The sequence below is a fragment of the Agelaius phoeniceus genome, chromosome 5, assembly GCF_051311805.1.
Source record: "Agelaius phoeniceus isolate bAgePho1 chromosome 5, bAgePho1.hap1, whole genome shotgun sequence".
Taxonomy (NCBI): Eukaryota; Metazoa; Chordata; class Aves; order Passeriformes; family Icteridae; genus Agelaius; species Agelaius phoeniceus.
The window spans coordinates 9,602,537-9,629,037 of NC_135269.1; the positions used below are offsets into that span (position 1 = coordinate 9,602,537).

Sequence of the window (26,501 nt, forward strand, 5' to 3'; positions counted from 1 at the left end):
CCCAACCAATACAGCAGCAGGGCAGGGGATTCTTCTTGCCTTGCTGCACTTTGCATGCTGCTGGTGGGCACAGGGATCACTGATTGCCCTGTGTTTCAGACAGGATAAGCAGGAGAACATCACAACAAGGAATCTCAGCAGGTTCAGGTGTATTCTAAGTGCATTCCAGACATCAGGCCTTTAATGGGCATAGTCATGTCAGCACAACATCTTTAGGGATCCTCAGAAATACTAGAACAGGGACCCCACCTGTCCATGGGGTTAGGCAGCAGCTTTGCAGAATTTATGCATGGATGTGTGTAGTAGAGCAATGGAGTAAAACCCTGACTGTGGTAAATCAGAGGGGGTTTTGGCCTCAGTGTGTTTTCAGGTACTTGTCCCAGTCAATCCTACCAGACTCATAATGGTATGCATCTATTCAAGCTTTTCAAAGACAGAATTTTTCTTTTTTCCTTTCTTTCTTTCTTTCCTTTTTTTTTTTTTTTTTTTTATTTTCCCTCTCTAAAGCTGCTTAGGAAAGAGGTAACTGCTCCTTTTCACAGTCAAAGCAGGATATTCTGAACAGAATGTTAACTAGACTTGGGGCCAGACTGGAGAAGGGTTTGAGCAGTTTACAGATCTGGGTTTTTGGCTTCAGGATCATAAGTAATAATATAGAAGAGAAAGTGTATCTGGAAAATTTATAGATATCATACTTTGAAGTTTCTTTAGTTATCCTAAGATTTGGAAGTTTTCTCTAAGAGAAAGGAAATCATGCTGTGTAAAAAAAATACTTTTTTTTTCTTTTTTTCTGTTGTTCTTGTTGCTGTTGAATTTTGCAGCAATTTTATGAGATTGTTGATTAGTTGAATAGACTTGAAGACTTTGGAATTGAAAATGTTTCAGGCTTGGTAGGTAAAACATTCTGGTGCTCTTCACAAATCTCCTCTCTGAGATGCATGTAGCACTCTACTGCTAGATACCACACCTCTCAAGTTCTAGTCCTGCAAACACCTAACTGAATGCATCTGCCTAAACATAAACTAGTCCTTTGCTTAAAAATCTGCACGTTTTGATGAGGTTTTGTTATTCTGAAAGAGAAGTTCAGTGAAATTTATGTGAATGCCCAAATTTGTGGATTTGGAGAGTGCATGTGGACAGAGCAGTAAACTGAAATATATGCCTGCCTCAAAAAATGGAGGTTTCTCACCTAAAAAATGCCTTTATTCATAGCTTCTAAAATCACATCTAAACACATACTGTTTCACTGCATAGAGAGATGATGATTGGAAGTTGTTTTTTTTAAGTATAATTTAAAATGAAAGTAGCTTGGAGGGAAATATTCTGAGCTATACTGAGCACCTGACTATGAGCAAGCTTTGTTCCTGATACCAACCACATCAGTGAATGATATTGATTTCTTGTAGCAGATACCACCTTGGTATTTCAAAATGCCACATCTGAACTGTGGCTCCTTATCATCAGCATTTCTTATCACATTTTTCAGTGGTGAGTAAGAAAATTGAGCACCTGATATGTGACATAGGTAAGTAAGAACCCAAGTCTGGTGTTACTCAGTCTTACTTTACATTCTGCATTTGCCTGCAAGTGTTATTTTTAGGCTGAAAAGTTATATCTAGCTTGAGTCAAATCTCCCTTAGCTCTGTAATGATGCAGAAGTTCATAATATGTTCTTTTTTTTCTTTACTTCATGTCTGAAACTTCTGGGTTTAAATAGTAACATTTATGCAGGGGGGCAACCTTAAACATAACAATAATACAAGATAGCTTAAGACAGAGGGAAAGTTGTGAGAGGGAAAGTTTAGGCTTCAGTAACAGTCCATGGGAACTATGAAAGGGTTAATATAATGTTCAAGCATTAGGCAATCCACTTTTCACTGCTGCCTGCTCCTCAGAATATGGGGGATTGCCGTCGGTGCAGAGTTCTACGGCTTCAAAAGTGAAAATCCTTTCCCACTTTCTAGGGATGTGATTTTGTGATTTGAGAGTAGTTCTGATTATCTGGTGAAAAACCAAGTGAGCAAAACCAAACCCTAAGTTCTAGTGCAAACTTTGTGCTTTAGTTGTCAGCTTCTCTTTTTCCTTTCTTTTTCTTAGGGCAAGTAACTTAAAGAATAGCCTTTCCTTGTTGATTGCTCTACCATTCATTGGACAGCATATGGTTTTTGTCTTGGGAATCATCCAACATGTCACAAAGGCAGTGATACTGGACAGTTACTAGGCAGCTTTTGTATACTTTGGGGATAGGGGAAGATGGTATTTTAATAGATTTCCTTGGGGATCTCTTAGAAGGGTAATTTAATTGTTGAAATCAAATTTTGGGCTCCTGTCACAAATCATTACCTTATCTTTCATCCATCTATTCCCTTGTTGTTCAAACTAATAAAACATGCACACTGCTCTCCATTCATGTGACCCCCTTCATACGTTTTTAACTGGTAACCCTGGCTAATAATGGGTAGGTGGTCTGTTTATGGGGGAGGATTTTTTTGAGGGAATGGATAGTTTCTCTAGCTACCACATCAACAAGGGTGGCAACTTATTCACTTAAGATTCAAAGCTACAGAACCACATGAGTGTTGGTGAAATTCAAGCTTAAAATGCCTCAAAGAGGAGGATGCAATCTGGGGTACCACCTCAAGTATTTGCATTCTGGACTCTGGCAGGCAAATTCTGGGCAACTGAGTCATTGGTGAAGGGATCTTGAGATCCTTCTTGGTGAAACCATTTGTCACCATTGCTATGGTAGCATTTAATCAGTTCCAGCTTTCACTCAGTAATGCTCTCAGAAGACAGATTGGTGAATTTTCTTGCAGCTGTTTGATTGAAGCCTCTAAGATGAGGTGCATTAAGATGGTGGGAAACAGCCTGTGATCCCAGTGCTCCAGCTGCTCCTCACCTGATCCAAGCAATGTGCCATCTGCAGAAACATATTCAGGCAGCACCTGCATCTATCCTGTCCCAGTCTCTCCATCCTCCATAGCATCTCTCATTCCTTCAAGAACTTGCAGCTCCTTGCTATCACTTTGAGTGCTGCAGCTCTCCTGAGCATGCAAAAGTGAGGATCTTCATTCCAGCAATTCAGACAGCGAGGAGACAGGGGTGGGGGATGAGGAGCTCTGAGCTGGCAGAGGCCAGTTATGGCAAGAAAAAGCAAAGTTGGGGCAACATACCCTATGAGGTTGTTGGTGTAGTCTTGGGACATCCTTAACCTTTTGCTAAAGCTCAGCTGACATTCAAACTTCTTAAATTTGATGCTTCAGCCTTCTGGTCACCCCTTGCACTTAGGAGTGGAGAATGGAAATGGTGCTTATTTCTCATTGTTCAAACACATTGCCCAAATGTCTCTGATTGTGTGAGTGATTGGGTTAAGTGATGTGATTATAGACAGGATTTCTGAGTTTGGCCCAGCTCTACTTGCATAGAGATAACTGGGGTTTTAAAGAAAGGAATCACTGCATCATTCCAAAGTCGTCTTTAAGGCCCAGCGTTCCCTTTGCAGGCAGTGAACAAGCAGCATCCATCCCTACTGTTAAGTATTTACCATCTAAAAAAGCAGAAAACAGAATATTGAGGAGCATCAGATCCAAAAATAAAAATGTGTGTATGTTCAGACCAAGGAGGTGATAGGCAGCAGCTGCATGCTGTTTGCTCACTCATTTATTTGCTACAATTCTATGGTTACTTCTTGTTTTTCATGACAACATCCTTCTAATTCTGTTCCCTTTCTTCTTAAAAATACTTTTTGGCTTTGTGAACTCAGAAAAATTGAATTTAGAAACACAATGAATCACTTAAATAACATTTAGATAGAACCCTTATCATCCTAGAATGGGAATCCTTGCAAGTTTATATGTGGGCTTCTAAAATAAAGGGACTTTTTCCTAGTTACTTCTGTGAAAACAAGGACAAATCTAGTGCTTTATGCACTCAGGAGCTGATGCCTTCTAAGTGCAGTTCTTACACATTTCTTTATTCCCAGTGCTAAGAAAACCCTAGCTTTTTTTTTTCTCATGTTTCATCAAAAATGTTTTTCTGGAACAAACCAAAACAAACAAAACCCAACCGGTCTTTTGTTGGTCGCTCCACTTCCCAAAAGGGTTCAGGGCACTCAGTGACACAGCATCTGTCTTAGATGCTATTGAAGGCATTCAGCCTCTAAATGCTCTTCCACTGACGTTCTTTTATGCTGTGGTATTTGAAAAACTCATACAACAGGGCTGGAGGAAAGGAAAAAGGCATCTTTTGAATAGAGTGGAAAATATTTAATCTTCTCTCTACCTGATTTATCTCTTAAATTCTCAGGAACTTGTCTGGAAAAGCCAAATATCCATACATCTTTATTAAAATTGATGTTGTTTTTGCTACTAACAACAGGTTATTGCAATAACCCCTGTAGGATTTTAAATTTAAAACTGGCTGAGGTCTTCAAGCCCCAGTGTTCTTTTCCTAAATGTGTTCAGGATTAGACTCTAGGTTTGTGCTGCTTATTTCAAATTCTATGTTCACTACTTTTAAAGGAGAAAATGAATTAATGCAATTTCTTCCTTAGCAAAGCCTGTGCACGAATGCTGGTCTTTTCAGCACTGTCCCTTTAAACCATGCAAGGTGTTTATTTTGTGTAGGAAGAAAGACTTTACTGCTCTGAGTAACATAATCCTGGCTGTGTGCAGAAATGGGCTGGGTGTGTGTGTGCATGGAAAGAGGAAGGCCAATTGTTCTTTTTGTTTATAAAAACCAGTGTTCCTTTTTATAAAGAGATTTTACTGTAGCCCTCTGTATTCTCCCTCATCATAGAGAAATCCAGTGAAATTGTATCTATTTCCTCAGACTGCTGTCCTAGATACCTTAACACCACATGGATAGTAGATGTGCTAAATTAGAGGGGATTTTTCTTTTTTTTATCACCTCTGTGGAAGTGTTTGTTCTTGTATCTTTTATTTTACTTCATAAAAAGGGAAAAAAAAAAAAAAAACAACATAAAGAAAGAAAGAAAAAGAAAAACTTCACAGAACAGTAAACCTGAGACTGGGATTCGAATGCCAGACAGTTGAATGAACAGGATAATCGGGGTATTTTTTTTGACAGGTGCGACAGCCTGCCTATGACTGGCATTATAATCATTACCATTTTAATAAGGCTCTAATAGGGGGGCCGATAATTCAATGGGGTGTGAGGATCCTAATTCAACTCCCAATCCCACATGAATGTGCTAGAATTTGTGGGCTTTGTTTTCCTCTTTTGTACCCCTGAATGCAAATAATTACTGGCTATAGATTCAAAAATTCTTAGAACTGGAAGCTAAATTAGCTCTCCTAATACTGCACAAGAATGTCAATACTCAGGGGGGAAAAAAAGGAAGTAAGTGGTTTTTGGTTGTTTTTTTGTATTACACTTGTGGTACTGCAAAGGTTCTTTAGCTTAAGTGGTTTGGTTGGCAGTGTGAATAATACCAGCACTGTTTGTAAAGGACGTGCAGCTCTCTTTTCCCCTGCTCTCCCCAAAAGGGAAAGTAAATATATTTGTCTGAAAATCATTTCTGGAAAATCATATGCTGCTTTCTACCTGCCTTTTTTGTTGATGTTGCCTCGCTCTGCTCCAGGATGTGTCTGTCCTCTCTGTATTGTTTCAGCAGTGGCAAGTGGCATGGTCAGGATCTGTGGCTGTGCTTTCAGAGCAGCCCTGTGGGCACTAGAGCAGTCAGTTTATCCCTTTCAGATGATCCTACAGCACAATTTCAAATCCTGAGGCAGCACCCCACACTGTGGTTTGAGGCTGAGTGCTGAAGGTACCCCGTGGTAGCAGGAGCTGCTCAACACCTAAGGGTGTTTCCAAATGTGAGAGAATGCACCCATCTCTGCCTAGGACACCACTTACACTTGTGTTTAAGGGAATTTGAGCAGTTATTTTAAAACCGAGGAGGTTTAAGGGGTCAGCAGCCCTCCTTCCTTGCTCCTACCAACTCCCGCCTGTGTCTGATTGCGGACCAGGTAAGGAAGAATGGACTCCTCTCTCTGTTAATAACCAGAACAAAAAGCCTTTTTTGTTTTTGTCCCTGCTGACCTATGCAATGAATTTCTCTATTCATTTGTGGTCAATAATATATAGTATTATTTCTATCTAATGACCAACAGTGCTGCATCGGACAAGCCTTTGAAAAATTGAGAGGGATATTTCCATATAACCTCTTGCAGCTGGAATCAGCTTCTCCCGCCCACTATTTCTGATCCTAAATTAGCTGTGGAGTCTTGCCATGCTTTCAGTCCTCTTTCTCTTTCTGCACATGCATTGCCTGATGTGTAAGGAATATGACCAGCACTTGGTGTATAACTGAGTAAAAGATAAACAAAGGCACTTTATATCATGCAAGAGTAGGACATAACTGAGGTGGACAAACCAATCTGTGAAAACCAGCCTGAACCTTTGCCCCAAACTGAAATGCAGAGTTTTGGAGCTTGGCCAAAATCTGGTTAATCTTTCTCCCTCTCTGTCTTTTAATGGTATTTATGGTTTTGCAGCACTTCCTGGTTTCATCTGGGTCCAAAAGCAGGAGACTGAAATATCATTGAAGAGGCTATTCACAGTGTTTCCAGCTGGCTAGGACCATGGAATGAAAGATCTCTCACAATCAGGTCTGTTCTAGAAGGGCTTCTGCCCAATTTCTATCCTGATGAGGTTCTGATGAACAGCCAAACTGTTGGAAAATTATCCTAATTAAATTGAAACTTTAAAATATGCCCATCTACAAAACAACTGACATCCTTCACATGATGAACCTGTGTACAGAAAATTACCTTATTAGATTTCTCTTTTGCCTTTTTGTGCAGAAGATGTTATTTTTTCTTGACATTGGAAGGCTCCTCATGGACTTGATATGTACACGGGCTATTTGTGCTCTCTTTGGGATAATGTTCTTTATGGATTTCAAGTTTTCATGGTCACTAAGATGCAAACCCAGAGAGTTTCTGTTTTGATTCAGACATTGAAACAACTTCTCAATCCCATGGTTTCTTTGAGCAGAAAATGACAGGATTTGGAAATGATCTTTGCCTTTCTACAAGTACTAAAAAGAATATATGGAGGTCTGTTCCCCATTGCACATGGTTTGATTTAGGCTGGATGTTGTTACAGAGCAAATGCTGAGGCAGGCTGTGAGGTGCAAAACCTACAGAATGGAGAGGATAATCTTTCTCTGTTTTAGCTTACCTATTGCTGCCATTGTGGCTAATTATTTTTGCTGTGTGACAATTTTCCTAGTTTTGCTAAAAAGGTTGTTGAGAAATTTGTGAAGAAGCAACTGAAGATGTCCCTCTTATCCTTAGTCTTTATTCAATTCTCTGGGGGGAAAGGTAAAATCCAGTAGTTTGGAGACAACCTTGAGAGTACCCAAAGCTCTCCCTGCTGACTTGGACAACATAACGTGGTTGACTTTCTTTAGGCACTGATCAATAACTTTATTCTTCTCTCTTAGACATCACAGGAGGCTGTGCTAGACTGGCTTCTGTCTGGCAAGACTGTCCTTGGGGACTCTCTCTGGCTGAGCAAAGGTTCCAGAAAAAAAAAATCACAAATATTTTAAAGATTCATGATGGATGTGAACTTACCTGCCAGTCCTTTTATCTGTCAAATTTGCTACTGTTATCAGCACTGTGTCATCACCATGTCCAGAGGTGGGCCCAGAGCTGAGCATGGCTCTGGAGCAACTGTCCTGCCCAAACCAGCTCAGCATTCTGAGAAAAATACAGCATGCCTGAGGAGCATAAGGGAACAACATTTTTCTATCCTGTGGTGGAGAAAAACTCTTTCTAAACTTAGATTATTTGTTTAGGCTACCAAAAAGAGAGTACAGGGTAATTTATCTTGTTTTATAGCTCTCCACGTGCTCCCTGCTGCCCGTCTGTTTGAGTGAGGTTTCCTCATGGGTCGTGTTTCAGCCATTGCAGCTACATAAGGCATTCAGGAAAATGCTCCTGTGGGTTTAACAGGAGTGGCTATCAGTTTGAAATCCATGAGGAGACACCTGAGCCACCAGAACTCTTCCCACTTGATTCCCTCCCAAATGAGTCCAAACCTGCTAAGAAACACAGAACAAAAAAAGCTTTGCCTTCCCTGTTGAGAGACAAAGCAGAAGGGAAAAAGGCAGGTGAAAATGCTGAATTCCCTTTCCCTAATAGGAACTAGGGAAGTAGGCAAGATTTAATTGTGTTGTTGAGCTTTCAATTGGGTAGCAAACTTTCTTGCAAGTGGAAGATAAGGTAGTTAAAGTTGTCCCAAAAAAGCAGAAGAAACCAAACAGCATCCAGTTCATAATTTTTAGTGATGTTACTCCAAAGGGTTATGATGCAGCAGCCACAGGAATTATTTCTGCCTATGTCATTGATCTGCTGCCTGGTTCCAGCATTTCACTTCCCTCTGCTGTAGCTTGCCCCTGTCAAAGTAAAATCTTACACTGAGCTGTCCCTCAGCAGATCTGTTCAGGGTTGATGAAGTGTTTTGGAGAAGGGAGAAGGGGCTGCTGCTAAAAAAGCTGCTGCAAAAGTTTTGACCACTAGAATTCACTTTGATGTATCAAAAGTAACCATTTTTCCCTAAAGTGCTGGAAGTTCATTGTGCAAAGAATTTAGATTAATATTAAATACAGAAGGTTTTAGAAATCATTCACCTTGAAGACTGGCAAGACTGGCATATTCACAGCAGAAGTGAAAGACATGTTTTATCTGTGTTGTCCTTTGTAATTATGCTGCTGAATAACAGGAGTATTATCACACCAGGGTTAGTGCCAGAGGATTACCCAAAGTTTTTCAAATGGGATGGTAAAGTGGTGCAAACAGGTGCATAGACAAAGAGCAAAAAGAGGGGAGGAAAGTGAGAGAAAGAAAGCTGAAGCCTCCTAGTTTCAGCCACATAGCAAAATTAATGGTTTCTCTAAGTGAATAGCATAGCTAGATTACTATTGAACCTGTAAAATTAGAGGAATGGGTCAGATTCTTCATTTCACTTCTGTTTTAACTTAAGCAAAGGAGCTCACTTTAATTGTGCTTTACCTAAAAAGAAATCTTTTCATTGCAATAGTTTTGCAGTGGATAAAGGGACTCATAAGAAGAATATGGACTCTGAAATTTGCTTCCCAAGAACTCCCTTTGCAAACTGGGTGCTGCAAACTGGCATTTCTTTTTGAACGTTCCACATGTGTGTATCCAGAGAGAGGAAGGCATTTCTAAATGAAGTTAAAATATCTTTACAAGCAAAACAGTCAACATAAGTACCTGCGCATAATATTTTGGTGTCACTTTTTTGGTAAATATTTGTGTGTTGATTTGTTTGTGTACATTGGAGCAAAATGGATATTTCTTAACCTCTTCAGAAAATAATGATGTACTTTTGCACAGCTCCTTTGCAAGATTAAACTTGCAGAAAGTTTTTGGTGCCAATTTTGAGTATGAAATGTATCAAGAGATGCATTTCAGTGTTTACTGTTAATTACCACAAACAAAGCTGGTAAGGCTTTGGATATGGATGTCTAAAATTATCTGGGGAAGGAGGGAACAGGACATTTGGGTATTTTGCCTTTTTTCTTGAATGGTAGCTTTGGGAACATTTTGTGGTGGTAGGAAGCAATACTTGAGGAATTTGGGTCACTGGGGAAAGTAGCCCATCTCAGATTTCTGTGTTACCTCTGTCTGCTGGCTGTCACTGAGAACAGGAGAATATTTTAGCTTACTGATTGCCTGCTTTTGAGGTAAATCTACAGGTAACTATAGGCTGGTAATTACCCCTTTGGTCCCCACAAAGATCTGCAAGAGTAATAGGGGGGTAGGATAGGTCTGAGATGACATTGATGTACCCCCTGACTAATGCCTACAGTGGGATTTCCATGATTCTGAGCAAGATGTTGAAGGCATCTCTGGCTTTGTTTTGTAATTAGGACATGTCAGTCTCTGAAAGGAGCTCTCCTTAGAATATTTGCTGTAAAGAATTATCAGTATAAATATCTGTAATTGCTGCTCCCTGAATCATGTGGTGGGGGGCAAATCAGGAGCCTCCCAGCTATGCAAATAAACAGCAGCCTCGCGATGCCCTGTCCCCTCTGTGTTCCTGTCGGCTCTGTTCTTGTGCATCACTAAAGGGCATTGAAATTGCACAAGTCAGCCCTCTCAGCGGGCTTGGTGCCCCGCTGGCTCACAAGAAAAGGGCCAGCAGGGAGTTTAGGGGCAGCAGAGTACACATGTATGTGCTCACTCCACATGCACGCCCTGCCTGTCAGCCCAGCAAGACCCGTCACCCTCGTGATTGTCGTTTTGATCCCACTCCTTCAGCTGACATGCTCCCAGTCCTCCAGCCAGGGCTGTGCAGGACTGACACTTTCCTGTCCCAGAAAGAGCCCTGAGATAACAGGAGGCTTTGTGGTCTTTCAGATTCAGTTTCAAATTCAGTTTTCTATCTGAATTTAAAGTGATGGGGTTGTCTTGGTGACAGTAACTAAACATCGTTATCTTACTTTGTCTGTGTCATAACATAGCCAAGAGGGGACATCTGAGATCATGCCTAGGTTTACAGGAACTCACAAATCAGAAATTCATTCCCTTTGATTTACTTTTTCATTTCTGTGTATACATGTGAAAAATAGCACTTTTTTATGTTTTGGAACAACTTTACTGAAACAAAATATTTTGGCATTATCAAAAGGATTGTTTTCCCCTGCTCTTAGTAAAACAAAAAAAAAATCAGTAAATTCAGTTTTGTGGACAAGGTCTGTATTGCCTAATAAGAAAGTATTTAATTTGAAAATGCAGGGTAAGTCTAGTTACATGGTTCTCAGGACAGTTTTTAGTGGGTGAATATTTCATGATACTGAAGGTCAAGCTCTGCCTGAAAATTTGTGCCTCCTGTGTGATAATGCAGTAGCTGGGATCAGCAGAAGTGTAAAAGACAAGACATTCTTGCAATAGATATGGCTGACAGCAAAGCTTGCCAAGCAAAGTATTTCTGCCTTGCTGGTTTGCCTGAAGTTTCATCCATGGATATGGAGATGGTGAGGCTCTTTTGTATTCCTCCTTTTTAGCCTTTCTTCCTAGGAAGCAATGCATGATTAAGCTGGCTCCAGTTCTCAATTTTTTGAACTTGTCTGCTTGGCTAGAAGGGAAACAGGCAGATGAATCTTTTTTTCTGGAATAAAGCCTGAAACCTAATCGCAGGTGTACTATTACCAGCAGAGGATCTAAATAGGGGTGAGGAAAATGCAGATGCAAGTTTCCTGCTGGCCTGCTGGGACAGCACCAGGTTCCTTTGACCTCTTGTGGGGCATCGTGTCTTTCAAGAATGTATGGAGTTTATTGTCAGCCTGAGAAATGCACTCCTAGTGTTCTCTGCAATAGCTTCAAAAGTCACTATTTCATCTCATTTCATATAAGCCAGACTGCTAGGGGACACTAATCAGGGGTTCTCCGTGGATGATTCCAGTTTTCCATTAGCAATGGGGTCTGGCCACAGAACTTGCCTAGATTTTGGATTAGTGTGTTCATAGGACTCATCAAACAAAACTAGGAGAGTAAAGACTCTGTAGAGAAGATTTCCAAAGGCAACCCCCTCACAGCTGTTAAACATTTAAGTTGCAATTGAAGTTCAGACACATTGACTACAAAATGACCCATTTAGAGCATGGAGAATTTTTCTTAAACATATAAAGATGACTTAGCCAAGTGGGCTGGGATGTACCCCTTATACAGCTAGAAAAAAATCAGGTAAATTCTGCTTTATAAAAGTTATATGGCAGGAGTAAGTAGGGGGTACAGAGCACAGCACTTGCCACAACAGTGAGCAAAATTGTGTCCAGAAGTAACATGAGAACCCAGAAGAATCTGGCTAATGGAGAAATGGATCCCTGCAAAAGGAAAACAGTGGCTTATTTTCCAGTTGCAAGGGAATAAACAGGATGAGAAAAGTGCTGGCTGTCAGGCTGACTTGTGTGGCACAAGAAGTCAGTCTGACTTCTTCAGGTGCTCCAGCCCCTGGATGTGATGGAGATGGTGTTGTGTGACATTGCTGGGGCAGGGTGTCAGCCCTGCTGACAGACCAAAGCCCCTGGCTATCATTTCTGTGGTCTGCTCAGAACCACAGCCTGCTCTTTGATCTCTGTGTACAGGGAATAAGCTGCAAACCCACAGGGATTTGGTTTTCAAGCAAAACTTTAATTCTTCTGCAGCAAGGGAGGAAGGTTACAGAGGAGGCAAGCTGACTTCAGCTCTTTATTTTTTTTAATTCTTTTATTTTTTGGGGTTTTTTTTTGGTTTTTTGGGTTTTTTTAATACCTTCTCCTCACTGAAAAGTTTTCTGGTTCTTTTTCCTGGAGCCATTTTAAAGAATTCTAACATTTCTTGCCAATGTGGGTTTGTTTTTGAAAGAGACAAAATCTAGGAAAAGTAATGTTCTCAGCATGGTCACCTTTACCTCTCACAGCTGGCTGGAGCAGAGTTCAACACATCTGTGAGGACACCCTAAAGAGAGGAGATTTGTACAAGATTATGGAGATTTCCAAAACAACTTAATAACCACCATTTTTCTTTGTCTGTACATTTTATTTACATGAATTTATTGAAATGTCCCAGGCTATGGGGGAAAAAAAGTATTTTCTGCCACTATCAGATATATATTCAAACAAACAAACAAAATGCTATTGTAGAGGAGGATGATAATGCCAGGAACTGACATCTTCCTTCTACTCCATTTATCTCAGCAATGCACTCTTAGTCTGGAAACTGTGATATTGAATATTGTCAGGTTGGGTTTCCACTAATTAATGAAAAACAGGCTGCAAGCACAAAGGATTAATTTGGCCTATTCAATCTGATCACAAACATTTTGAGAATCTGTTTAGCTTTTTTGAATGGTGTGAGGAAAACCAGGAGAAGAAACATCTTTTTTCAGCTAGTCAGCCAGAAAAAAAATCCACATGGATTTACCTAATGGGGTCAAAGCTGAGAAAAGCAGAACATTGTTCCTGGGAGCCAGACAATGCAGTTATCTTATGGAGAGGGATGGTTCTGTGGCTCTAAAAACTTCAGAGTTACTAACTGCCTCTGTGAATTTAAACAGGCAGCTTTGCTCTGCCTTCAGTGGGAATTTGCACTTCCAGTATCAGGTGGAACTAACAGCTCCTGTGCTTTCTGGGAGCCATAGGCCCATTTACAGGGATTTTGCAATGAGTGTAGTACAAAGCATCTGAGTCAGGTTCTCATCTGGTGAAATCAATGTCCTTGGTCAATGAAGAGCCTGGCAGTCTATATTCAGGTCCTGCCTGCACGGTGTGGAGTGTCTCTGATTAAACTGTAATCAGAAACCAGCTAAGAGATAATTGGCATGTGTATTACTGCAAAACATGCATAAACCAATTCTGCTAGGCTTAGGCTGTAAATATGTACCCAGGCTGATGTGCTAGCAATGAGCTGCCTGCTTGCTCCTAGGACTTAATTACATGTTAGGCCGATCGATGAAAGGTTAAAACAGTTGAATCAATATTTTATTGCTCTGCTGTAAACTGTGGTTATAGCATATTAGACTATGAGTGGCTGGCAAGTTTAAAAGCATGTAACTGAATCAAAGTCTGAGTAAGTGTTGTGTGTGCAATTTAGAAACTGTTAATACCTTCCAATTGAGAGGATTTGTTTCTAATTAATATAAAAGCTGTTTATTTAAATCCTAGGCAGGCAGTATTTAAATACACAACAAGTCACCTGGGAATCCCATCTAAACCACTTTGTGGAAAGCTGTTATGTTGTGCTGAAATAAATCTAGCATGAAGTAACTGTACTCCATTCAGAGTGTAGAACAGTTCTCTGCATGCATTTTTCTATTTTCTTCTTTTTCCTGAATACCCTAAAATACTGTTGGCCTTGTTCCACGGTAAGGAATGATGAAAGTTACAGTGTTGCTGCAGTTTCCTGTCCTCTTATTGCCTGTATATCCTCTGTCAGCCATTGGCAGCACTTGTTTTGAAAATATGTCATGTATGGACAAAAAGAAAGACAAGCCCTGACAAAAGGAGCACGCAAAGTCAATAAGCTGAAGACACACAGTATGATGAACAACAAATTTACAGATTTTACAAATTAGAGTCTCTAGAGTTCCTAGAATACATGAGACCATTACTTTGTTTTCTGATGGGGCTTTTCGAGTGGACTTGTTAAGATATTTTTAAAATTTTTGTGAGGTTTGAAAGGCCTATAGGTAGTGAGGATAGCAGCATCAAAAGGTCTTACAACCTTGTTGGCAGAAGAGGTGCTGATTTCTTTGTCTTTAATTTTTAAATTTTATTTTAATTTTTCCCGTTGCTTGGCAGAGTGAAATCAGTAATGCTTTTATTTAAAGAAAAATACCCAAAACATTTAAAAGTTAAGAATATTTCTCCATAATCTGGAGTGAAAGAGTTTTAAAAACCTTCACAATTTTGTGATAGTCCATCTTTCACCAGCAGTACATACCTGTCATTTTCTCCAGGTATCTTCATTTTTCCCCCATTTCATCCAATCTCTCCATTCCCTCTCTGTGTGCACTGTGGTGACAATGACACCTGCAGCTCATCCCAAAGAAGCCAACAGCACTGTGAAAGGTGTTACTGGTAACTCCCTGCTTCATCTGCAGTTCAGGGAGCAGGCTGTGAATTTTAGCAGTTTCCTGAAGTGGGGGAGTGCGTGAGGGAAAATGGGATTGTTTGGGCTAGATTTTCACTGTGGGTTTGTTGAGCTGGCTCCATGAGAGGAGTCAGCAATGACCAGTTCCTTTACTGTCGCATTTTTATCGTGCTCATCACATGATGGATGAGTTCGTCCCTTGCAGACTTGTGGAAGCCAATGCCTTTATTTAATTTTCCCCTGGCATAGCTGTAAAATCAGCGTCAAATAACTTTCTCTGCTTCTTAATTATGTGCTAATGAGGTTTTTACTGAGTATTTATTCCTTCAGACATCTTCCTCCAACCCTCTCAGGAGCTCAGACTCCAGCACTGCTCTCCCAGTGCCACCTCCACTTAGCCCAGGGATGTCTGCCCTGCAGGAAAGTGAGAGTGATGTAAATGTTTAGCTGACGGGTCTTCCGATGGCATATAGTGTATTTCTTTGAAAGGAATAAACAAATCAGCTGGTTAAGCTCTATTTCTGCAGGACTTCCCTGCTGCTGGTGGTTTCCTCAGTGTGTTTTGCAGCACCTCTGAAATGTGCAGCTTTAAAATCTCTCAGGAGAGTAAAACCTCATAGTTCAATCAGTCGGAAGGAACGTCGTTGTATCAGGACTGGGGAGCAAGGAATGCTTGCCATGCAGACAGTTGTAATTTACAGGCTATAAATGAATCTATTTAGATAACAGAAAAATGAAGCCAAGCCTCATCTGTCTTTTCTTTCTTTTTTTTTCTACCCAACATAAGAGAAGTTGCATTACCTCTTAACAGACTTGCTTCTGCACACCTCTTCTTTTTCCTGTCTGCTGCAGCTCTTAGCAGCCACCTCACAGTGTGTTTTAGGATGGATGTGCCACTAAGCAGGGGAAAGTAATTTCCCATAACAATGATAAATTCAACCGTAAATGTAGGGCAAATCCCTACATGCAAAGCTTTTGGCTTGTAACTACTGACTGAAAGACAAGCACAGCATTCAGTAGTTTTGAGGGTGCCTTGGCTGCAATAACAAGCTGGGTGGCTGGTGGCATGAGGGTTATCAGGAAGTTAGATGCCATCTTCAGCAAGGCTTTGAACAGGCTCTCCATAAAGCACAGGTGCATTGTGTTGGGTTGAGCCATTTCAGATGGGGCTGCATGCCTTGGGGTGCATCCGGAAGAAATCACTGTCAGCGATCAAACATTGATATATTGTCATAGCCACTGATGTTAACGTAATTGGAGTCTTTTATGAGTCTTTACTTGGCAAAGACTTAGAAGTGCAGTGACTTAGACCTGGGTTATCTCTGGGCCTGGAGAGCAGGTGGCCAGGCAGTGCTCAGGTGGGGATTATTGCTGCCGACGGCGCTCGAACGCTTGCCTTGCACCTGCCTCCTCCTCTTAAAGATAAAAAGAGTCCGATTCCCTGGCACTGGCAACTCCTCCAATCTTTCAAAAACAAATACTCAACCTTGACTGTAAAATTAAATAGAAAATAAGAGTTGCCACTACCTTCTATTGCATGTTGATTGACCTGAGCACTCTCCAATCGCAAACATAAAAGATTAGATATCACTTTCCATCCAGGTGTATGCAAACCATTTTTCGTCTAACTGGGAGAACAAATTGTTCAAAGTTCTGGAAAATGTCTGTGTGCACTTTTACAAGTGTACTTAGCAAAAGGAAGGCATTGGCTTATGCCTTCAAAGGTGGTGATTTACAATGTCCTGTCTAGTGTTTCCAAAATTAAGAATTTTGTTTAAGCTTAGCAGAATGTACTGAAAGGAGATTTCTTGTGCAGTGTGTATGTTTACAATGCAAATACAGGCACAGGCTTTTTAGAAATTAATTACTCAAAGTGATCTCACACAGGAAAGAGCCAGCACTACAGGGGATGGGGGAGAAAGGATCTTCTCAGAGACAAGAGGAACTTCAAAAAGAGAAGGTTTCATGTGGTAAAGTCAGTCTTGGGGGGGATGAGGGCAACCAAGTGAAGACACAGTTTCTGTTTGGAGGAGATGGGCAGCATCCTTGACTGTCATAATGGTTTTGAATTCAAAATTCACTGATTATCTTTACTTAAAAAGCTATGGATTTTGGGGTTTTTTTTAAGAAAAGGAGAGACAGAGAGAAAAGGAGTCTACATTTCTGAGACAAGAAAATAGCAAAACTTGGTAACAGTGCTGAAAACAGCTAATGAAAATTTTAAGATAAATTTTCAGCAAGCATTGGTCATTTATTTCACTCAAGACTGTTCTAGATGTTTCTTAAACAAAAGTTGAACAATGATTTCCCACTTGTTTCTTGAATGGTTTGCTATTCTCCAAAATATGTGAATCCTCAATTTCTCTTTCAGTGCTAGTGGAATAAGTATTTTTGAAGAGTGAGAGATGGAATTTTTGCCCCCCACAAGAAAGGGCCTACCTTTGCAGCAGTTACCTCAGCAAAGAGAAAGTCTGTCCCTCTTCTCCCTTCAAGGATTAGTTATTTCAGAGGCTAATTAAACAAGCTGACATTTCTGCCTGGGCAAAGACAGCTTTTTTCCTAGTTGAGAGAGCCTGTTATCTGGCTGCTGCTGCTGTGATCTATATCCTTGTGGCTATTTAAAATCAAGGACAAGATTTTCCTTTTCTTCTCTGGTGTGTTCCTGACACAGAGCAGCCACTAAGGGGATGCTGTGCTTTGGTTGCTCAGGTGTTTCAGGGCATGGCCCAGCAATGGTCAGAGTCACTGGGAAGCTCTGGAATGTGCTGTGGTGGACACTAAGTTAGGTCCACACTGCTTCCTGAGGGTTTCCACATGAACACCCTCCAGGTCCGACAGACCACATATCTGGGCAGATGTGTGGCAGGTCTTGGCCAGGGGGGAGCTCTGAGGAGCTGGCCTGGCACTCTCACACTTGCCTGGCTCTGTGCAGGTGTCATGGATCCCTGTGTGTATAAGGCAAGTGGGCATCACACACCACCATCACAGCTAAGAATGGAGAACACCTTCTCATACAATATAAACAAGCAATTTTACCTTGTCCTCTTGTCAGAATAATTTCAGACAGCTCTACCTAAAATTCCATTTCCTCTCTTTTATGCAGTCACTTCATATATTACTTTGAGGAAAAATATTTCTAATACATTACTGGACATTTGCCTTTTTTCTAAAATTATTTTGAAAATGCTTTTCTATGCTTATTCCTTTTAGGGAAAGTTTCTTGACTAATGATTTGGGCTGGGAGATGATAATTTCTCTTTTAAAGCCTTCATACTTCTTCATCTCACTATTTTCCTTTCAATGGGCTCTACAAATCATAACTGCCCAACCTTACTTAAGAGAGTTTTTGATCATGTTTTAATTGCAAGAGGATTATCTAGGTAGGAATGGATTGAGTCACATCATTGAAGGCTTTTTCCACTCTTCAGGCTGTAATATTCATTCCATTCATTCTGGGACATGTCAGAGTCTGCATCACAAAGCAGCTACTCACCAGAGTAAAGTGATGTTTACCTCCAGCTGGGCTGATACATCTCTGCCTTTGGAAGATGTGTGTTCAATTCTCCTCTCTGGGAATGCAGATCAGAGATCTTCCTCTTCAGTTTCTTTGGATTCTGCTGAACATCCTAACTTGCCCAAAGTGTCTCTGCATCAGCAGGCAGGGGCTGGAGTCCTTCCTGCACCATTGTCCCCTGTGCTGCAGCAGGGAGGAGATAAGCTGTTTAAGGAATGGGATACTGCAAACTTCTGAGCAAAGGCCAGATTGGGCTTTTCAAGCACATGCTGCATCTTTTGCTGCCCAGATCTGTATTGCCTGCATTCAGCCTCTCTGGTTGATGCCATGAATTAGACCCAAATGCTGTTTGACAGCCACAAGGCTGAAAAGAAAAATGCAGTAATAAAGCCAAGCTTTATTACTTCAAGCGCTATGCACAGTATCTGGTTCTGTGTTTGTCATGGAGGATGATTGCAAAGAAATCTAAGAAGTTAGGATTGGTAACAAATGACAGGAGTGTCTTTCCCTGTCTCACATCATACCTCACAAAACAACCAGAAAGCACAAAGGGGAGAGACAGTGGAGGGTCTTTCACTCTGCATGCTTGGCTGAGCCTCAGACAGGGTGAGAGAGATCATGGCTGCACTGTCAGGGAGTTCAGTGAGAACACACACACCCTGTTGGCTCTGAATTTGCTAGTTCAAGGCCATGCATGTGTTGACAGAGTGCTGAACTGAGCACAAGTGAATACTCCTGGCTGAGAGGAAAAGCCCCTGTGTGTGTCAGGCTGATAAAGCTGCTCATCCTGCTGCATGTGTGCCTGCATGGCAGCATGCTCTCCCACAAGGGACAGTCGCCCAAGCACTGTGCTCTGCTGGGCTCTGCTCCCACTCCAAACTGATTTGGGAAATGTTGGGAAATGAACAATTTGCTTCCTGTAAAAGGGTGGCTGCAAAGCTTTCTTTCTCCCACCTGGTGCCCATTTAAACTGTCAGATCTATTACAGCTGTGAAGGGGTTGTATCTGGCACATCTGCACCCTTATTTCATGTAAGCATTGCTAATACAAGACATTCTGGAGGTGTTTATGGATGGCTGAACACCACAGAGCACTCTGAAGGGTCTCATGGTCATTGGACAAAATCCTTGCTCTGCACAGCATGTTCACCCTTTCTATTAGATGTGTTTTAGAACTCCTACAGGAATGACCACACATGGTATCTGAGAATCACTGTTTAGCTGTTCCTTTAATCCCTCATCCTCAATTCTACAAAGCTCAAGGCTTGGCTGGGTGAATACTGCAGTGTAGCACCCAAAATCTGTTTCTTCTGGTATCAGGAAAGGGGGTGTTCCTACAGCGAAGAGTGTCTGTATAGTTGATCAAAAAAGACATTGAGTGAGTACTTGATGCTGAAGATGTTAGGTTACATCTGGCATTGTCTGAGCTCTGTGAACCTTGCAGTCCATCCAGACCAATGCAGTATGAGCAGAGCCTGCAGCCAGTCACTCCCAGGGTGCTGATGTCTCTCAGACCTGCCTGCCAGTCATTAATACCTACACATACACTGTATGCCATCCATCTGTGAACCTGCTTTTCTAAACATCACCAGTAGGCTCAGCCCCTTCAATCTTGTTGCTGAGACAGCCCTTTTAGTGGCCAAGTGGTGAGCACTGAGCCTGGTGAACTCCAGCTGTTGTGTCCCAGTAACACTGAGCGTGCTGTAACCATTGCACGTTCAGCAAGAACCACAACCACATTCACCTCAAAGCTAGGAGTGTCATCTCAGCCAGGCCATCACTTCTGAAGTCTCCACTGGCTAAGGGAGAAGCTGTTTTGTGGGTTCAGGCTGGAGCATGGGGATGTGCAGTGTTGTTATGGCTTGTAGCACCATGCTGCCTACAAAGTATTAGAAATGTACAGGAGAACACAGGGTCATCTCAGGCAAAATGCCTGTGCCTTTGCTGTCCAGAGGTGTGTGGAAACCCAGGCACCAGCAATATTTCTCTATCTGCTCTGGGGTGCCCTGACCCCCAGGGAAGCACTGACTTTGACCTCATTCATGGAGAAAGTTTCCCAGACTTCAAGATAAACTAGAATCCACAAAAGTATGAAATAGATTATAGAGAGTAGTGTAGGTGTATCACTTGGTGAGAAATTGAAGTTTTGGGAGTTTTAGTATGCTGTGGATGGAAGCAAGATGAAGAGCACAGGGTGTCATCCTGAGTTTCTTCTTCATGCTTCTTCTTCCTTCTTCTTCATGGGTTTGGGTGGCATTTTGTAATTGGGCAGAAAAGTCTGCATTGCAGCTGTTTGGGATCAGTTATTGGGTTCAAAGGGAAAATAATCTAGGTGTCCTTTCTTAATTGGATAGTTTAGTCTTAAATGACCTTGTAACAAGAGATTGGGAGCCATTTTGTGCCTTCTAATGAAAAGCTGCCAAACTCAGAGTAGTGAGACTGTTTTACTGATAAGAAATAATTAACACTTGAGTCCAAACATGAATTCCCATCTCAAGGGTCTTCAATCCAGACCCAGAGAAACCCACAACGTGTAATGGAAATAAAGCTTTTCCTGACTTGCTCAGCGATAGCAATATTTTCCAAGTAGGCATGTTTCCCTAGTGTTTAAACCAGGTGATTCTAAAAACATTCCCTTTGATACCAAAGGGACTCGGCAGGGATTTTGACTTATGCATTTTGCAGGAGCTGGAAGTGTTTCCAGCGTGGTTCAGCCTGTCCCTCCTAGAGGAATTTAGGAATTTCCATGCTTTCCAAGCATGGCTGCCAGCCTTCCAGGCCGGGCCAGGCCAGGCACGGGCGGTGGCGCTGTCCGTGGTGCTGCCCGTGCGGGAGGGTGCGGGCCTGTGCCCGCGTGTGTGTGCACAGGTGTGAGCGCGAGCGAGGGTACAGGTGTGTGCAGGCGGGTCCTGAGGGGTGGGGAGTTATGTGTTACGTGCACCATGGAATCACAGAATGGGTTGGGCTGCAAAAGACATGAAAGATCACCTAGTTCCCTCTTCCCTCCTGTGGGCTGGCCTTGGACATTGCCAGGGATGGAGCATCTACAACTTCTTTAGGAAACTTGGTCCAGTGCCTCACCAGTCTCTTTTTATGATAAAATTTAAAGATTGTATCATTTTGGTATAATTGCATACAGACAGGGTCTCAGTGCAACTCTCACAAGCTCCGTAGAGGCCTGCAGTTTTCAAACCCTTCACAAGGTTGGAAAGTGACCTTTATAAATCAGTATGGACAAGGGAAAACTGTATGAATTAGTATTGTCTTCATATCCCTTTACTTCCCTTGTTAGAAATACCACACAGAGACCATTTTAAAAGAGATTGAAATATTTCAGAAACTTTTGAGTGATTCTGATGTTTGATTTTTTTCTCTGCATGGTTCTGGTAGATAGCAGGACATGTCCTGCTAGTTATTGTAGTATTTCTGTCATATAGTAGTAATGCTGCTGGTTATTTTAAAACTTGCTGAAGAAAACCACCCTTTTTGCTACAGTGTACCAAGCTTGATTCATTCATGTGATTGTGGGCACAGACACTTCTGCCAGTTGCAGCCCAGGTATGGGAATCAATATTTAATATTTCTGGGGTACCAGAGAAACCAGTAAAATTGTTGGGCAAGAGCTGTCTTGCAGATGATGAGTTATGTCCCATTGCTTCATTTCTGAGCAGCATTTCTTTTGCTACTCATCAGCTAGAAAACTATTCTGGATCTATTCAGGAGGCATGACCTGCTCACTCTGTCATGTTCTGCTGGTGGCAGGTACCCCTTGATGCTCGTGCTCTCTTATAAATAGGTAACCTGTAAAGAATAACATTTAGCCCAGCAGGCTTTTCAATGGCAGCAGAATAATGCTCCCCACTGTTAGAATATATAAATGTGGACAATTTTCTGAATTTTTCTGAAATTCCATCCCACCTTGGGGTGGTGGGATGGTTCTTTGTGGAGACCTCATGATTCCCAATGTTTCTTTGCAACTCGCCCCAGGTAGCAGAGTTACCCAAATGCAATCACAGCTAAACCTCAGTGGAGAAGCCCAAAGCCTTTCCCTGTGTGTCTCTCTGTGTTTTGATGGTGTCCTTAGGGGTACCAAATCCTTTCCCAGGATCTTAGTCCAGGGAATGTGATAGAGCCACCAGGAGCTATTTTGGCTCACAGGATGCCCACAGCAGCTGCTCCAGCTCTGGCCAGCTCTGGAGCACCACAGAGGCAGCTGCTTTGCACTCACTGAGGATCTGGGGATGTTGTTTCCATTGCCTCATGCTCTTGGTTTGAACCTTTCAGTGTCTGTACGCTGACCTTTGCGTACTTACCCTCCTCTTACTGGAGTGAAAGGGACGAGTAGTTCTTGCCCCTTTGTTTCAGAGAGCAGTTCATTGTCCACTCTGTTTTCTAACACAAAATAAATAAGGAAATAATTTCATCATTACTTGTTAGTTTGGCTGTTTTTTAATGGGGATGTAGGGCAGCTGCATGGAGCTTTGAGAGTTTCCTTAGAAAACCCCAGGCCTTAAATACAAGAAGTGAACTGTTGGAGAGGGTACAGAATGACAATGTACTTTGCTCTCTGTGTTTGGCAGGACTGGCAAATGGATATATAATGTGTTGCCTAATCACAAGGAAATCTGCTGTGTGATCAATTATTCTTTAATTTCATCACTTTAATAATATGTCATCTTGGATTTGTGACACTGTTGGGCAACACAAATGACCAATGAGGGGGATTTAGCCTGTGTCAGTGAACAGCATCTGCTCAGCCCCATGCCTGCAGAAATGCCTGAGGGAAGGTGGGAGTTTAACTTTGCTCCCTTCCTCAGCAGATTTATGTTTCTAGGCTGAAAACAAGTATAGGATGGAAGGGAAATCATACACAACTGAAAAATCTATTCTGCTTTACAATTTAATTCAGTTGGGTTTTGCTTTTCTTAGAAACCAGAAAAAACAAAAAAGAACAAAAAAATCCCAGCTCTTCTAGGATCCCTGAATACAGGAAAGGTATTAATTTAGCTACTTATCTGGCCCATTTCCTAGAAACCTCACACTCCACTGTTTTCTTCTCCACCACCACCAGAACACAAAATGGGTGATTATCCTTACTTTACCATTGGAATCTGAAATACAAGGAGGCAAACTGTAGGGTCACATTGCAGGCCAAGGCCCCATCTACTTGGCTTTGCAGCTTGCCTTTCACTATAACACACCTCAGTTTATGCCAACAGGAGTCTCTTATCTTCCCCCTTTTCCCCTTCCAGCTGCAACTTCTGTCAAAGGTTAGTAATCAGGGTATGAAAGGTAAATAACGCTTTCTACCAAAGATCTCTGTCGAGATAAATGCCTCTCCATGAATCAGATTGACATCAGGAAAACAGCTGAAGACACATTCTGAAGCCTCAGCCCCACAGGATCGTTAGGAATATTACTGTCCCGACCTAATGAGCTACCACTGATCCTAAACAATGTCTAGGACAAAAGACTAGAGGGGGATTGGCTCCCCTCACCCTGCTGCCTGCAGACTTCTGACAACCCATTAAGGTTATAGCTATTCAGCTCTGTTCAGACGGCCCTTTTTTCCTTCCTTTTTTTCCCCCCTAACAACTCCCAACTAATGAGCAGCCAGCGTTACTTTTATTTTGTGCAGGGAATGTATGGCTAAATAGGTGTCTGAGCATGGTTCTGGAAATTGGAATGAGGGAAGCAGAGGAAGGGAGACTGGAGGTCTTTTAGAAATGTCCCCATCGCCTTCATCTGTCAGGCAGAGACCCTTGGCTGAGGAATCCTCCTCGCAGGGATGGGTGAGGACTTGAGGCTGAGCCTGTGACACATCGGACTAGCAGAGAGACAGCAGCCCAGTCCTGCTGATTCCTGGTTTTGAAGAAATGGGCAGGGGAGGCAAAGCCAAAAGGCATCTTGGCATGTGCCATCGGCTCTAGACACTCCTTGGACGCTGCCCTTGCCGTGTGCCTCCATCTACTTTTACTATAAAAATTCCCGAAGGCGCCAGTCTCTCTCTGTCCCTCAGCCTGCCCCCCTTTCCCTCGTACTTTCCTAAGTGATTGGAGTTGCCCTCTTCCTTTTGCGCCTTCCCACCTCCTTCAAGCTCCCTCTTCAGCGACAAGCAGCATCACTAATTGCTTTTTAGGGTCTCTTTTCTGCTCTCTGTTCAAAATTCATGGGGCATTCCCTGGCCCCATTATGTTCCTTTCTGAACCTTTTCAGCTTCTTTTACAAACTTAGCACTTTCTGTGCTTCTCTTAGCCTTTCCAAAAAAAAAAAAAAAAACCAAAAAAACCAACAAAAAAGTTTTGATTTTTTTTTTTTTTTTTTTTTTTTTTTTGCAAGCAGGCCCCTTCCCTCTGCGGCCCCCCCCTCCCTGCCAGAAAAGCACACGCACGGGCCCACCTCCCATTGAATGGTGGGCTTTGTGCAGGGAATTTCCGGAACACAGCCCAGGGCTGGAGGCGCAGTGTGAGTGGAGGGGCTTTGGGCAAGGAGCCTCCCTTAAGCCCACCCCATTACCACGGTCACTGTTTGCCCTGGGCTCTCTAAAAGGACTATTGTTGCCTGTTGCCAGGTATTCCCTAGCAACACTTAAGCCAAGCTGCCTCCTCTATTTATGGCAGAAACTTTTCAATGGTCTCCAAAACACGTGCTTGTCAACTTCAGAGAATACCTTCAAACAGACACAGAGGGGGAAAAAGTAATCCCAAGCACTTGCTTTAGTTGAAATATGTGTGTTGGGGGTGTTTTTCGATTCCTTGTCATTTACCTTGGATCAGAAACCCAAACAATCACAATTTGAAAAAAAAAAAGATCCCTCCCCATCACCTTCTCGCAGCCCCTGTCCCCTGCACTGCTGAGCCTTTCCACTGGCAGGTGGGTGGGGGTCATTTATTAGATGGATGAGCTTTTGCTACACTTTGAATCTTTTTGCACAAAAGATTGCTTCATTATTTTGAGACAGATTTTGATTTCATTGTGTGTGCCGGAGCCCTTACAAGAACCACCATACTTCTTGTGTTGTCCACCAGCAAATGACCAATTACCAAGGGGGATGGAGGGTGGGAAGGAGGTCACTAATATAACTGTACAGCATAGACATGGCACTAGCAAGTCATCACAGAATGGTTGAGGTAATCCCGTGTGGTGGATGCACACTCCTGTGGATTTATTTCAAGAATTACATATTCCTATGCTTGCATTTCTGCAGTCATTTTGTCAACTGCAGACAGTCAGTGGCTCAGTCAAGTTCAAAGAGGAACCAAGCTGCTGCATCTCCAAAAAGTTGTGTACATATTTTGGTGATCAAGTGTAATGATGTGGGAGAAAAGCTTTTTACAGTAAGTCTCACTTGATAGAAATAGTCTTTGTTCTTTGTGAGATGTCTTACAAAGAGTTCCAGCATAAATTGGTGTCTTTGCTTCTATCACATTACTTGCAGATTTTTACTGCTAAAAAGCACTGAAGTCATTGTCACTTTTGGGAAAATCTTATCAGATAACCAAATAATGTAAGTAAGACCAAGATTTACAAAGACAGGTGTAGCAACGTGGCACCCAACCCATCGTGAATTTCAGTGGACCATGAGCACCTCTGAGCTGCCCACCCACATATCTGTGATAGCAGTGGGTGCATTCCCAGTGCCATGGAGGACATCACACTGGTGCAGTGTCAGCACCATGTCTGGAGTAATAATCTGAATTTTTCCCATCTGCAAATTCATATTGTGTTTCCTGGCATGTCCTTTAAAGCTTCAGTACATTAATGTGACATCCTGGCACTGGGGCTTTTTTCTTATCTGGGACTTTTTTCTTACCCTCCCTGGTAAGAAAAGCTGCCGTGGTGGCCCCAAGAGCTGAGCTTCCCAGGGCCATGCAGGAGGGCAGCCTGAGGCAGCTGCCTGTGGTGGGAGCACCATGGAGGCCTTCAGAGCTGAAGCAAAGCCCCAGGAGTGAAATGAGACTGACTGACAGGGAAATGCTGTGCTGCTGTTTGCTGCTCTCTCTCCACAGTAGATGGCTAAGGTCAAAGTTGCCTTTCTTGTTCTGAGCAAGAATCTGAAAATATTGCGTAGATGCGACGCATTCTGTAAATGATTTTGGGTTGTGACTCTCTAATCAGCTGTGTCAGGCTTTTAGAAAGATTAGAGCATATAAGTACATGGTAGTTCTCTTTTATGACCTATAACTACAGAAGCTACTCAGTCAATGACAATGTGTTCTTACTCCAAAATTACATGCAGGTTTTATGATTATACATCTTTTCCCAGACGTGTGTGCCAGTGCCTCCACAGAGAAGTAAAATAAGTATGGTATACTCATCTATCTGCCCTGGTGCTTCTGCATTCCCATCTGCCATGGAATA

At 42.2% G+C, this 26,501-nt stretch overlaps 1 protein-coding gene and 1 long non-coding RNA gene across 4 annotated transcripts in view; one reads left to right on the plus strand and one right to left on the minus strand.

Annotated features, from left to right (window-relative positions):
- LOC143694088 (uncharacterized) overlaps positions 1-26,501 on the plus strand; it is a 66,324-nt gene that overhangs the window by 21,781 nt on the left and 18,042 nt on the right. The window lies entirely within an intron of this gene.
- The window catches only part of LOC143694089 (uncharacterized), a 47,381-nt gene that overhangs the window by 6,162 nt on the left and 14,718 nt on the right, over positions 1-26,501 (minus strand). The window contains exon 2 of one of the 2 annotated variants that reach the window (XR_013182293.1): positions 18,121-18,324. The exons of the other annotated variant lie outside the window; for it this stretch is intronic. This is a non-coding gene — a long non-coding RNA (uncharacterized LOC143694089). The remainder of the gene's footprint in view (positions 1-18,120; positions 18,325-26,501) is intronic. 2 annotated transcript variants of the gene reach the window in all.